Consider the following 16,201-nt stretch of genomic DNA (forward strand, 5'->3'; position numbering starts at 1 on the left):
ATAGTTTATTCAATCACTTTTATTTTTAGTTAATTGCATGTTAGTTTAATCTTAGTTATAAACATCTCACCTTGTTATTGTCTTAGTATTGAACGATAACCATACATTGTTGCATAAGTGCATAATCTGAACTTAACCTTAACCAGTCTCCGTGGGTATGAATCTGATTTATATCTTATACTACTTGCGAATGCGTATACTTGCGTGTAATTTTAGCGTGTGTTTCACTATAACAAGTTTTTGGCGCCGCTGCTGGGGACTCGGTGTTAAATTTTAGTTTATTTGCTAGACATCAGTGGTCGTTAAAGTTCACTGACTCGGATTTTTTTTACTTTCATGGTTTACAATGGGAGATCCAGCAGCACTAATAAAAGCGTTGATGGATTTTTCTCAACCCAAGATCAATGACATTCAATCTAGCATTGTCAGGCCAGCGATCGCAGCTAATACCTTTGAAATCAAGCCTGACACGATTCAGATGGTACAAAATTCAATCCAGTTTGGGGGTTCTCCAACGGAAGATCCTAATATGCATATTAGGGATTTCATCGAGATCTGTGACACCTTCAAGTTCAACAATGTTTCTGAAGATGTTGTGAAGCTGAGACTTTTCCCTTTTTCTCTGAGGGATAAAGCTAAGTACTGGTTACACTCTCTACCAGCAGGTTCTATCACTACTTGGGAGGATCTCGCTCAGAAATTTCTTAATAAATTCTTCCCTATGACGAAGACAGCTACAATGAGGAATGCTCTTACTCAATTTGCGCAGCAATCGGGAGAATATCAATGTGAAGCTTGGGAGCACTACAAGGAGATGCTGAGGAAGTGTCCTCATCATGGCATACCTGATTGGATGATCACCAATTGCTTCTATAACAGTTTGGGAGCACAGTCAAGACCCATACTTGATCAGCATCAGGTGGAGCATTATGGGCAAAGATCTATGAGGAAGCTTATGATCTAATTGAACTGATGATTGCTAATGAATATCAGTATCCAACTCAGAGATTTCCACAGGGCAAGGTAGCAGGAGTTCATGAAGTGGATATAGCTATAGTTATCACTGCTCAACTAAAGGCGTTGTCTATGAAGATCAATTTTCTGGCAAACTATAATGTTAATCAGATAACCAGTATTTGTGAGCTGTGTGCAGGTTTGCATGCGACGGAGCAATGCGCTATATCTTGTGAATCAGCTCAGTTTTTGAGCAACTTTCAGAGATCGCAGCAACCAGTTCCAGACACTTATCATCCTGACAACTGGAATCATCCTAACTTCAGCTGGAACAACAATCAGAATGCTATGCAACAACCGTTCTAGCAGTTTGGAAACAAACAATTCAATCCTCCTGGTTTTCAGCATCAATTTACACCAAGAAAACAACTCCAAGTTCAACAACAAACTCATGGTGCAGGTCAATCTTCGAATGAAAAATCTCAATTGGAGGAGTTGAGGCTTATGTGCAAAACTAGGCTCTTATATGCCAAAGCCAGGCTGTTTCTATCAAGACTCTGGTGAACGAGATAGGGCAAATTGCTAACACCTTTTTTAATCGACTACCAGGAATGCTTTCTAGTGATACAGAAGCCAATTCAGGCAAGAGGGAAGTTAACGAATAGGTGAACGCCATCACCTTGAGATCCAGAAAGGTCGCAAGCCCCCAAATTCAGCAAGAAGAAGAGTATGAAAACTCTGTCCAGAATGCAGGTGCGTCTGCACCCTTGCCAATTCCAAAAAATGAGATTGTAGCTGAAAAAGTGGTGCAGAAGGATGCCGAGGTGGAATCAAGGTAGAAAACTGTGGAACACACTCCTCCTGAGGGTAATATATGGAAGAAACAGGTCTATCCTCCACCTCATTTTCCTAAGAGGCTGCAGAAGCAGAAGTTAGATAAGTAATTTGCTAAGTTTCTGGAGGTATTCAAGAAACTTCACATCAACATACCTTTCACTGAATCTCTTGAACAGATGCTTAACTATGCGAAGTTTATGAAAGGTATTCTCTCTCAGAAAATGAAGCTCGATGACATAGAGACTGTTGCTCTTACGGAGGAATACAGTGCAGTTCTGCAACAGAAATTGCCTCCGAAGCTTAAGGATCCTGGAAGCTTCACGATTCCTTGCACTATTGGAAACTTGTCTTTCGACAAATGCTTGTGTGATTTGGGAGCTACCATCAATCTGATGCCCTTGTCCATCTTCAAGAAGCTTGGTCTACCTGATCTGAAACCGACATACATGTCATTGCAACTAGCTGACCATCCTATCACTTATCCACGAGGTATAGTGGAGGATGTCTTGGTCAAGGTGGACGAACTCATCTTCCCTGCTGATTTTGTATTTCTGGATTTTGAGGAAGATAAGAAGATTCCCATCATCTTGGGAAGACCAGTTTTGGCTACATGCCGAACTATGATTGATGTGCAAAAAGGAGAGCTTACGATGAAGGTTTAACATCAGAAGGTCACTTTTAATGCGTTCAAGGCAATAAAGTTATCCACAGATAAAGAGCAGTTCTTTAATGTAGAGTGGGTCGACTCTATCGTTAATTGGAAGCTTGAGCAATTGCCAAAGTCAGATACCTTAGAGAGATCCTTAATAGGGGAATCAGTTATTGAAGATGAAGAAGGAGCAGATCAACTGCAGGTTTTTAATGCACCTTCATGGAAGAGGAAGTTGGATATGCCATTCAATTCTCTTGGGTTAGCAGAGCTGAAAATTTCTCAAGAGCGTCTCGAGCCGTCTATTGAAGAAGCTCCCATATTTGAGTTCAACCCATTGCTAGATCACTTGAGTTATGCATTATTAGGTGCACCCCCTGACAAGGGGTTGGAATATATCTATGATAATCTAAAGGATGACCGATCGATTCCTCCTGTGCTTATAGATGGTCCCTCTCGTGCACCACATACAGTTGATAGGTTTGGTCTTGGTGATGCGCAGTATAAAAGGTTGATTCGGCATATTGAGGCCATGCATGAAATCCACAGACATTTTGATGAAGATTTGACACACGCTCTCGGTACTATATTCCAAGACACTAGTGTTGAGGTTGATTAGCCACCTGATCCTCCACCCAAAGAGGGTGATCCTCCCGCTAACTAGGTATGCCTGAAATCCTTATTATTACCTTTAATGAGGACATTGAAAATTTTAAGTTTGGGGGTGATAATGTAAGGATTAGTTTGTGTGTGTCCATATAGATTCATATAGATTCATGTAGCATGTTTAGTTGTATTTCATTTGTATTTTTGCATGATTGTTCATATAGATCATATTTGTTTGCATATTTGTTCATGGTATCATGTGAGTTCATATAGTTGCATGTGCATGCATATACCATGATCCCTTAGAATGAGATTTTTTTGATAGATAAGTTGGTGTTGATTTAAGTGTAGTGATGGCGAATAGAGGGATTTTTAAGTCTTAATGAATTGATTTGCATGCCCAGGAGAAAAAATCACAAGTCTTATAGGTTTATTTTGATCTAGATCATGATCATACTTGTTTAGTTGTTGAGATTTAATTACTTGTTTATATCTAGAATATTTGGTATTCTTGTAATGACAAAAAGAACACTGAATTTTTAAATTGGAGAAAAACTTGGAATTCATTGCTAGTTGTGAATAAGGATAGGCGTCAAATGACTAGTAGCCGGCTCACAATTTATGAGTAGTCTAGGGATGAATGAGATGAAGCGAAACGCACTCATTCAGAAATTGTTGAAAAGGAAAAAAAGGGAAAAAGAAAAGAAAGAAAAAAAAAAAGAAAAAAAGTATGTGTTTATGCATAATTGATCAAGAGTGAGCTCTTTAATACTCGAGCAATTAACTTCTAGGGGACTTTGTGCTTAGTGACCTAAGGCTTTGATAGTCTGGGATCCGCGAACCTAACGCTCGTTACATGGGTTTTATTGTATAAGTCTTGTGGGACCTCATTCATTACACGGTCAAATAAGCATCTTTGTTATGTGTTCAATAATAGCATGAATCCTTGTATAACTCTAGTAGAAATAAGGTGTTGAGAGTCATTATGTGTTTAACGTCTATTCTGTTTATAAACATATGATTGTTTTGATGAAAGATAAGTTATAGTTATTGATCTAGTATCAAGAGTATTTTTATTAAGCATTCTACACACGCACCTTCTAGTTTGTGAGTTAATTTGTGAGATTTATTCGAACTCTGTTTTGAGTTTTTGCATTCTTAGAGGCGTTGGCTTATTCATTTTGGTTATGGTTTTTCCGAGGGGATCGATTGCATTATCATTTAGTTGCATTCACGTAGTTGCATTCATGCATTAGGTTTATAGATTTGAGTCTATTTATGCTTGAGGACAAGCATCGATTCAAGTTTGGGGGTATGATAAGTGGATTTATATCTACTTGGAATGCTTCATTACAAGCTTAAGTTGGTGTTTAGGACTCGAGTTGTTGGTATTTTGATGTATTTTTGTGTTTTTGCATCTCAGGCACTAGTTGGAGGAAGAATGAAGCTTTTATTGAATATATGCTGAAAAGAGTCAATAATATGAAGTCAAGGCCATTTCTAAATTGTAGAGGATCTTGAGATCTTCGCATGGACTATTGGATCGTCAAAATCGAATGAACGAAACTCAATCTGCAGTCAAAACAAGGAAAGGAGCCAAAATCCAGTAGCACGACGCGACCACGCTGGAATGCGGGGTGACCGCGCCAGACTTCCAGAAACAGAGTGCGCCCACGCTAGTATGCGGGGCGGCCGCACTGGTCCGTTCAGCCAGAATCCTGATTCGAGTTCGTTTTGGAGATTTTGAAGCCTAGTTTGATCCTGAAGCTTATACATACCAATAAAAAGACGTTTTTAACAACAAAGAGCGAGGGGAGACAATAAGAAGACCTAGAGAGCACAAGACGGCTACGGAGAAGAAGACTTTTATTTTCTTTAGTATAGTTGATACTTGGATACTTGTTTTCAATTTGTCTTTAAACCATAATACTCTTATATTGTTTATTATCATGCTTTCATTGAAACCCATGGTGACGATGAGTTCGGTTATGAACTAATCATTATCGTGGGGTTCTAACGAATTTACTTATGGATTTCTAAAGTTAATTTGTTTTAATATCTTGGTGTGTGATGATTGATTGATATCCTGGTATTGGTTGTGCTTATTCGTCTTATGTGCGTAGCTAACATATAAGATATCGTGTTAATCTCTATTAAAGTGAAAATGAATATAGAGATTTAGAACTTGCCATGCTAGGATAGCTTCATGTATCTATTATACATGATTCGTAGGTAGTTTTAACCATCTTACTTTCCATATGTAATCACGATAGATAACTTGTTCATTAAACCTTTAAGTTGTCAAATTTTATAGACATATAGGGTCTCAACATAATTGGTGTCTATTCCACTTCTATCTCTTTTGTGGATGTCTGGTAGTTGGGTATTCGTACAACGAAAGTTGGCGTTTACTAGTTTCGTATTATCTAGATTAGTTGTCATCACCATTGCATGCTAATGTTAAGAACAATGACTTTGAATCAAGTAGTAATGAAGTTAGAATCCCATGTTTGTCTCATATAGTTTATTCAATCACTTTTATTCTTAGTTAATTGCATGTTAGTTAGAATCCCTTCCTTTTTGTTCGAACTAAAAAACAATTAGCGACATTTTTACTAAACCTTTGGATGAAGAAACTTTCACTAGACTTGCAGGTGAAATTGGAATGCTTAATTCTTCATCCTAAGGCAAGAACTCAGCTAATGTTTTGCAGCAGATTAATTTCTAATAAATCAAAATTCATTTGATTAATTGGAAATTAACTGAAATATGAATTATAAATGTTTCAGAAATCTCTGCATATTTATTTTTCAAAATTCAAAAATCAACTTGGAATTTCTCAAATTCTAAGTAAACTGTCTGGATGTTGATTTACATTTTCAATATGTAAAATTAGCAAGGCAGAATCAAAGTGATCAGAAGTATATAGAAAACTGAGTTATCGATAAGTCTAATTGACTTATCGAGAAGTCATTTTAAGACTTCTCGAGTGAGTTCTCGATGAGTCAATTTTCTGACTTCTCGAGTGACTTCTCGATAAGCTTTATTATGACTTATCGATAAGTCATTGTAGAGTTCTCTATAAGTGTTAATTTACAGAGTTCTCTACAAGTATAATTTTAGGCTTATAAATAACTCATAACTGAAATAGTTTAATCCAATAAATTATTTTGTTAAAATACTTTTGGCAAAATTATTCTGATTTTATTTTGATTTATTCAAATAAAAATTGGGAACAATTTAGTCCATTTTGGACAAACTGGGTATTTATTTAACATCTCGATAAGCTTAATTTTTAGTTCTCTACAAAAATAAAACAAAATGACTTATCAAAATCTCTTTCACTTTTCAAAATGACTTCTCGATAGACAAATTCCAAACGTCTATTTTTGAGTTCTCAACAAGTCATTTATTTCTACTATAAATACCCAGACATCTCGACATACACATACTTACGCCCTCGAGAACTCTAAGTGACCTAGATTTTTCAATTCCAAACCGATTTCTCTCTCGTTTTAATCCTTTCTCTCTAATTTCTTTTACCCATTAATCTTCACATTCACAATAATGGCAGCAAACATTATTGTACCTTCATCCCAAAGGAGATCAACTTCCTTGCATTCTTAGATGCCAATCAAACACCTAAAGCTTTCAAAAGCTTTGTCAAGTTCTTATCTGAAACTTACTTTGTTAGAGCTCTTACAGCTAACCCAGTTCTCTATCTGGATGTATTGGGGGATTTCTGGAACAAAGCTGTAGCTAGGACAGTTGTGCATGAAGACCAATCTTCAAGTCTAGTGGTTAACTGTCAAATCAAAGGACAACAGGTTGAGATAACTGAAGTTGATATGAACCTGGCCTGGAACATTCCAACTGACAAGCTAGTAGGGATTCCAACTCAGGAGCAGCTGTATGAATTCTTGGATTTTATCAACTACTCTGAGAAGATTAACTTGGCTATCTTGAACAAGAAAAATCTGAGAAGGGAGTGGTCCTTTCTGTTTGATTCTGTGATAAGAGCTTTCACATGCAGGAAATCAGGATTTGACAACATTTCTAGTGTTGTTCAGAAGCTGGTCTACTCAATGGCTCACAACAAATATATTAATGTAGGACACTACATTCTGGAGGAAAATTAACACCAGGCTCATCATGTCATTCACTTCAAGAGGTAAAGAAATTTTTCTTCCTAGATTTATTATGTCTGTTTTAAATCATAAATTAAATGACATACACATGCTTGAAGGTGTAGATAGGTCATTAATAGGCAACTGTAAGCAAGTGTCCAAATTCCTATTTGGATCACTTACTACTAAGAATAAGGTACATGTGGGTCTTAGGTTAATACATTTCATGATTGAAATATTTAAGACATATCCTTATCCCATGCTTGACATGAGAACAAATGAAGTTCAACCTAGTGCAACAATGGTTCCTGAGCCCGTGGAAGCACAAACACAGGCATACCCACAGGGACCTTCCCATGTTGAGCCTACTTCTTCAAAACCAATAGCAGTTAGGAAACCAACCTCTTCATCCTCTCAAAAAGGGTGTAGTGAGTAAAAAGAAGAGAAAGGAGATAACCCTTACTGTATTGAGTGAGAGTGGTGAGGAACAAACACCAATTGAGTCACCCTTGGTCAGAAAACCAAAGAAGGTTAAGCAAACTGAGTTGACCACTCTAGACATCTCTGCATCCTCTTAAAAGGATGAGTTGTAAACAAGGGACTTGAACAGAGTCTAGGGGCATCCTCACAACAGGGTGTCTCTATTGAAAAGAGCATTCTCCCAAATGCACCCTGTAAAGAGTCTGCACAACCATCACTTGATCAAATACAAGTGTATAGAAGGAGAAACAAGGATGGCACAAACAATGAGAGCACATCCCTTGAAGCTCCCTCATCCATTCAGGGGGAGCTATCAACACTCACTACTGATCAATAACTCTTAGTCTCTCAAATTTCTTCTTTACATACTGCACTTGACTCTATTTCTCAAGTGCAAACTCACTCAAGTGACATGGTTCAAGAAACCTTGCTCACCACCCAGACACCAAACTTATATGGTGAGAGGCTACTAGCTGGGGTAGACCTTGATGACACCATCACAAATATGAGGGATTCATCAGTTTTTACTGAAGACCCCATGGTGATCACAAATGCACCTTCATGTGCAAATTAGTCTTCATAGACTGTAAGGTTTGAGGGTAGTACTTCTGAGAGGGAGCTATCTAAATCCTCTCCAGTTGAATTGGAGGTACTTGTCACATGAACAACTCCCCTCAAAACCTTGGCTGAAATTGCTCTAACAATTGAAGCTGGGAGTACAATTGCCAATGACCCTACTATGGGAGAGGCAATTATATCACATTCATGTGACAGTGCTTTGCAAGAAGCACAGGGGTTTGAGGTTGGTGTACATGAAAGTAACCCAGTCAAATCCCTTACAATTCAATTGGAGGTTCCCACTACAAGTGAAGGACAACACACTGTCATAAACACAGAGAAATTTGTGAGTCAAACTGTGACTCCTGTCACAGGTGGTTCTAACCATACAAACCAACCTTCAACCTCTCAACCTCAACAACCACACAACATCTCACAATGGTTGCAAACAACTGACTCTCAACCTACAACTGTGGATGATCTTCTTGTTGAGCAGATTTCTGGTCTAGCCAACATTTCACAGCATCTACTTACTTCAGATATGAGCAACCAGGACTATCAAGCCATTCTACTAACATAGAATGAAGAAGTTGAACAACAGAAGGAGAAAATTGTAAATGATGCAGAACAAGATGGGAATGTAGATGCATGGCTATCTGAGGATTTTGTTTTGGAGATGAATCAGGTCTTGGCTAGGTTTAGAGATGAATATGTTACTATTCTAGGAAGTAATGACAAGGCCTTGACTCCTCAAGATGTCTTGTAACGCCCTCCAGACCTGGGGTATAAGTCTGGGGGTTACTAGCTAATCTCCAAATCTGTATAATCTGATTAACAAATAATAAAGAAATGAATCTAAACCCCTTTAACACTAACCAGGATCTTTTTAGGTTGAAGTATGAAAACAAGAACCACTAACTACTTTATTACAAACCAAATTCAAAATCTTACAAACTCTATTTATTACAAACCATTTTCTAACCAGTTTTAAACTAATTTCATCTTTTATTAAAACCCACACACTAACTATCTACACTCCACCTGTTCGGGCAACTCAAAGCTTTCTTCCTGAATTGGGATCAACACCTTGAGTATGAGAGGATCCCGAGGCTTGACCCGCTTCTTTACTACTTGAGTCCTGATGGGTTTCATATTCCTTCTTAACTGAAAACAATAAGGTGAATAACAATAAAAAGCGGTGAGCCAAAAATTGCTCAACAAGTCCACAAAATATAAACAGTGTTTAAGCAGTTTAAGTGAATCGGTAATCTGGGTATATCTGCAAAGATATAACCCCGCGAGAATAGAAAGAAGGCCATTGCTGGCGAGTACAAACGAACTAAACTGAACACAAGTTCGCATCTATACCCTGCTGATCAGCCAGGATACAGTGCAGATCTATATCCCACTATATAGATCCATTCGGGCACCCAGGCACTACGGCCTATCTCAAGGATACGGTTATGTCCCGGTCCTTAGGATTAAGTAAACTTAATCCCCAAAAGTATCATTATCCAGTCCATGAAGTAGCAACCGGAATAATCGGTATGCTTTAACATATTCTAATCACCAGAATATATCAATATATGTGAATAACAATTGGAATATGAACAATAAATTCAAAGGAAAAGGAGAAATCAAGAATCGAAAGGAAATATGAACAAAAATCAAAAGAGTGCAAGCGTGATAAGAATCTGAAGAAATATCACTATTCTGAAATTAGAATAGGGGAAAAACTTGCCTTCTGCGCGACTCACTTCAATTGTATCACCTTTGTCTTTCATAGGCTCAACCTGCCTCGCTGGCTTACTTCTGTTAGAGAAATAGACTGGTTTAGTCATTTCATATCAATTTCGTCTTGAACCGACTTCACATCGTTCGTATTGTCTACCCATGCGCTTATGACTGACTCGTATATTATATATTAACAAGTAAGACTCGATTAACCACATAATACACATAAGCACATAAACTAATCATTTTTATAGTTAAAATAATTTTTAGAATCAAAATCGACTCGCTGATCGCTCAATTGATCATTATCTGACTCGTTTCCTATTTTTCGGAAATTTTCGGACTCGTCTCCGCACGCAATTCGACTAATAATCAAACAATTAACAAGGTCAACTAATTTCTAGAAGAAATTAGGTTTTAATATTATTTTTAATGAAAAAAATTCATTTTTCTGAATCAAAAGGCCTTCGTTTCGCTCGAATCGGACTAACGGTCTATTTAATATCAAGTAAACACGGACAATTCAATTTATTATTCAATATAAATAATTATTACTAATTTTTAAACCCTAAAAATAATTTTTAAATAATTATTTAAGAAAAATTAGAATTAAAAATGATTTTTCTATAACTTTTGGAATTAAAATGAATTTATTATGATTTATTGAAAATTATTTTTAGGGTTTAAAAATTAGTAATAATTATTTATATTGAATAATAATTTGAATTGTCCGTGTTTAATTGATATTAAATAGACCGTTAGTCCGATTCGAGCGAAACGAAGGCCCTTTGACTCAGAAAAATAAATTATTTTCATTAAAAATAATATTAAAACCTAATTTCTTCTAGAAATTAGTTTACCTTGTTAATTGTTTGATTCTCAGTCGAATTGTGTGCCGAGACGAGTCCGAAAAATTCCGAAAAATAGGAAACGAGTCAGATAATGATCAGTTGAGCGATCAGCGAGTCGATTTTGATTCTAAAAATTATTTTAACTATAAAAATGATTATGTGTTTATGTGCTTATGTGTATTATGTGGTTAATCGAGTCTTACTTGTTAATATATGATAAACGAGTCAGTCATAAGTGCATGGGTAGACAATAGGAACGATGTGAAGTCGGTTCAAGACGCAATTGAAGTATGAAATGACTAAACCAGTCTATTTCTCTAACAGAAGTAAGCCAGCGAGGTAGGTTGAGCCAGTGAAAGACAAAGGTGATACAATTGAAGTGAGTCGCGCAGAAGGCAAGTTTTTTCCCTATTCTAATTTCAGAATAGTGATATTTCTTCAGATTCTTATCACGCTTGCACTCTTTTGATTCTTGTTCATATTTCCTTTCGATTCTTGATTTCTCATTTTCCTTTAAATTCATTGTTCATATTCCAATTGTTATTCACATATATTGATATATTCTGGTGATTAGAATATGTCAAAGCATACCGATTGTTCCGGTTGCTACTTCATGGACTGGATAGTGATGCTTTTGGGGATTAAGTTTACTTAATCCTAGGGACCGGGACATAACCGGATCCTTGAGATGGGCCGTAGTGCCTGGGTGTCCGACTGGATCTATATAGTGGGATATAGATTTGCACTGTATATTGGCTGATAAGCAGGGTATAGATGAAAACTTGTGTCCAGTTTAGTTCATTTGTACTTGCTAGCAATGGCCTTCTTTCTATTCTCGCGGGGTTATATCTTTGCAGATATACCCAGGTTACCGATTCACTTAAACTGCTTAAACACTGTTTATATTTTGTGGACTTGTTGAGCAAGTTTTGGCTCACCCCTTTTTGTTGTTATTCACCTTATTGTTTTCAGTTAAGAAGGAATATGAAACCCATCAGGACTCAAGTGGTAAAGAAGCGGGTCAAGCCTCAGGATCCTCTCATACCCAAGGTGTTGATCCCAATTCAGGAAGAAAACTTTGAGATGCCCGAATAGGTGGAATGTAGATAGTTAGTGTGTGGGTTTGAATAAAAGATGAAATTAGTTTAAAACTGGTTAGACAATGGTTTGTAATAAAGAGAGTTTGTAAGATTTTGAATTTGGTTTGTAATAAAGTAGTTAGTGGTTCTTATTTTCATACTTCAACCTAAAAAGATCCTGGTTAGTGTTAAAGGGGTTTAGATTCATTTCTTTATTATTTGTTAATCAGATTGTACAGGTTTGGAGATTAGCTAGTAACCCCCAGACTTATACCCCAGGTCTGGAAGGCGTTACAGGTTTGGCATCAGAGATGTAGGTTTGGTCCCTGAAAATAAGAACATTAGGGTTAAGATAAGATAGGGAGATCACATAAGATAGAAATAGTCAAATAGGAAGAGTAGTGTTATGATTTAGATAAGATTAGGATAGGAAGGTGTTAGTTCTAGGAATGATTTAGTGACCTTTCGTCTTTCTTTGGTATATTATCAGATGGCGTCATCAGGTTATTCGGCTTATTCTGAGAGGACAGTTACCGGGCCAGTCGCACCAGTTGTGCCACCAGTATTTGAGTTCATGTTTCCTCCTCTTCCACCTCCACCACCATTGCCACAGGAGCCAACACCCCCAGTGCAGGGGATAGTTCATGACCCTATAGAGATGTTTGATCCATTGTAGTTCTTTGACCCGATGATCCCACTTCCAGTTCCAGTAGAGCTTCAGTTTATACCGGGGATTGAGCCAGAGCTTCCACCACCACCAGTGTTACCTCCTATACCAGTACATGCCCCAGAGCCAGACAAATTTCAGATGATCCCAGTTGAGGGAATAGGTGAGCATGATGTGGATTTACAGTTGGGGTTACCACAGTAGGGTGCAGGGATGTCGAGGGTTCCGTCGCAGGCGTCAGTGGGTCAGGTTGCACAACCACATATGGTAATGTACCATGAGTATAGTGTTATGAGAGATGACGCTGAGTACTGGAGAGCTCAGTGTAGAGAGAATATGCATTTATTTGATCAGAGAGACCGAGCACCGTTAACCACCTTACAACCAGATTATATGATGAGGCAGAGGTTACAGTCTGCTTTGATGAGTGCTACCTGGGAGTTGGATGATTTGACACATGAGGGGTCGCCTTCTTTTGCGGAGTTTTACAGGATTTTCCGTTTAGCGCAGACATTGGTTCAGATACTTCGAGACGAGCTGAGGCGTATTTGTTAGGGCGAAAACATGTGTTAATATTCACGCAAGTATACGCGTTCGCAAGTAGTATAAGATATAAATCAGATTCGTTCCCACAGAGACTGGTTTAGGTTAAGTTCAATTTATGCACCTATACAACAATGTATGATTATCGTTCAATGCTAAGACAAATAACAAATTGGGTTTTTATAAACTAAGAGATTAAACTAAATAACATTAACTAAGAAAATTGAGGTTGAATTACTATATATGACAAACATGGGATTCTAACTTCATTACTACTTCATTCAAAGTCATTGTTCTTAACCTTAGCATGTGATGGTGATGACACTAATCTGATAACACGAAACTAATAAACGCCAACTTTTGTTGCACGAGTACCATTCTACCAGACATCCACAAAAGAGATAGAAACTGAATAGGCACCAATTATATTGAGACCCTATATATCTATAGAATTTCACAACATAACGGTTTAAGCATAAGTTATCCATAATGATTATATAGGGCAAGTAAAACGGTTAGAGTTACCTACGAATCATGCATACATATACATGAACCTATGCTAGCATGGCAAGTTCTAAACCTCTATATTCACTGTCGTTTCAATAGAGATTAACACGCTATCTTATATGTTAGCTATGCACATAAGATGAATAAGCACAACCAATACTAGGATATCAATCAATCACCACACACCAAGATATCGAAACAATTAATTATTGAAATTCATAAGTAAATCCGCTAGAACCCCATGACAACGATTATCCCATAATTGAACTCATCATCACCATGGGTTCCAATGAAAGCATGATATAAACAAGGTCTTAATAAACTGAATAATAATTAAAGTATGAATAAACGAGATCTAGGTTCAACAAGAACGAAAACGAGCATCCAAAGTTACAACTAATTCAAAGAATCACAAGTTGAAAACAAGATCTTCTTTTTCGGAGTTGTTCAGTGCTTCTAGGTCTTCTCCTTGGTATCCCAATCTTCCCGGATGATGAAAACCCTTTTTTTTAAGTATATATACGCCCCTAGTGGATCTGGACCCTTAAAATCGTCAAATTCCACTTAAAAAAGACTTTTTCAGCGAAATCAGCGACCAGCCGCGCCTTAGGCGGCCGCTCAGCTCTCCTGGGCAGGCGCTCAGCTCCCTGGGCGGCCACTCACAGCTCCCTGGGCGGCCGCTCAGCTCTCTGGGCGGGCGCTCAGCTCCTGTCTGGAAAAATTTCTGATGAATCTTGTTTTAGCCATAACTTGAGTTCTACTCGTCAGAATTAGGCGATTCAACTGCCCACGCGAAGCTATTAAGATTCTCTAAACCTTGAAAATGGCCTTGGCTTCCAATTCTGATCACTTTTTTATCATATTTCCTTTAAAAGCTCTTTTCTTCATTTAACTGATACCTGAAATGCAATAACACAAAAACACATCAATTACCAACAACTTGAGTCCAAAACACCAATTTAAGCTTGTAATAAAACATTTTAAGTGGATATAAAATCCACTTATCACACCCCCAAACTTGAATCGATGCTTGTTCTCAAGCATAAACAGACTCAAAACTACAAAACAAACCTAATACATGAATGCAACTACGTGAATGTAACTAAATGATAATGCAATCGATCCCCTCAGAATAACCATTACCAAATGAATAAGCCAATGCCTATAAGAATGCAATAACTTGAAACAGAGTTCGAATAAATCCCATAAACCAACTCATAAACCAGAAACGTGCGTGTGTGGATGCTTAACAGATATACTCTCGATACTAGAACAATAACCATAACTTATCTATCATCGAAACAATCAAAAGTTTATAAACAGAATAGACAATAAACGCATTATGACTAACAACACCTCCTTTCTACTAGAGTTATACAATGATTCACACTATTATTGAACACATAGCAAAGATGCTTATTTGACCGTGCAATGAATGAGGTCCCAAAAGACTTATGCAATAATACCCATGTAGCGAGCGTTAGGTTAGCGGATCCCAAACTATAAAAGCCTTAGGTCACTAGGCACAAAGTCCCATAGAACTTAATAACTCGAGTATTAAAGAGCTCACTCTTGATCAATTATGCATAAACACATACTTTTTCTTTCTTTTTTTTCTCTTTTTTTCTTTTTTTTTCTTTTTTTTTCAACAATTTCTGAATGAGTGTGTTTCGCTCCATCTCATTCAACCCTAGACTACTCATAAAAATATGAGCCGGCTACTAGCCATTTGATGCCTAGCCTTACAACAACTAGCAATGAAATCCAAGTTTTTCTCCAGATAAAAAAAATCAGTGTTTTTACGTCATTACGAGAATATCACAAATTCTAAATATAACCAAGTGATTAAATCTCAACAACAAACAAGTATGATCATGATCTAGATCAAAAGCAACCCTATAAGACTTTGTGAAAATATTTATTTCTGGCATGCAAATCAATTCATTAAGATTTAAACATCCCTATATTCGTCATCACCACACTCAAATCAACATTAACTTATCAAATATCATAGTTCATCTTAAGGGATCATGCTAAATATGCATACAAATGCAACTATATGAAATCATATAAAAATAAACAAATATGTCCTAAATGAACAATCATGCAAAAATATGAATGAACTACAACTAAACATGCAATATGAATCTATATGAATCTATATGGACACATACTACTAATCCTTACATTATCACCCCCATACTTAAAATTTTCAATGTCCTCATTGAAGGTAATAATAAGGATTTCAGGCATACCTAATTAGCAGGAGAGTCACCCTTATCGGGTGGAGGATCAGGTGGCCAATCAACCTCGCCACCAGTGTCTCGAACAACAATACCGAAAGCGTGTGTCAAATCTTCAGCAAAATATCGATGGATGACATGCATGGCGTCCATACGCTTAGTCAATCTTCTATACTGTGCATCACCAATACCAGTCCTATCAACTACCTGTTGCACATGAGAAGAACCCTCTATAGGCACGGCAGAAACCGGTCGGTCACCCTCTACATCGTCAAAAATATATCCAAACCCCTTGTCAGGGGGTTCACCTAAGAATGAATAACTCAAGTGATCTGGCTTCCGGTTGAGCTCAAGTGTGGGAGCTTA

At 37.3% G+C, this 16,201-nt stretch overlaps 1 non-coding gene across 1 annotated transcript; it reads right to left on the minus strand.

Annotated features, from left to right (window-relative positions):
* Nucleotides 1-736: 736 nt before the first annotated feature.
* LOC141669182 (small nucleolar RNA R71) lies at nt 737-843 on the minus strand. The gene has a single exon (XR_012553472.1). It is a non-coding gene; the product is annotated as a small nucleolar RNA R71 (small nucleolar RNA).
* Between the last annotated feature and the right edge of the window lie 15,358 nt (nt 844-16,201).

Source organism: Apium graveolens, chromosome 6, assembly GCF_009905375.1.
Source record: "Apium graveolens cultivar Ventura chromosome 6, ASM990537v1, whole genome shotgun sequence".
In the NCBI taxonomy this organism is placed as follows: domain Eukaryota; kingdom Viridiplantae; phylum Streptophyta; class Magnoliopsida; order Apiales; family Apiaceae; genus Apium; species Apium graveolens.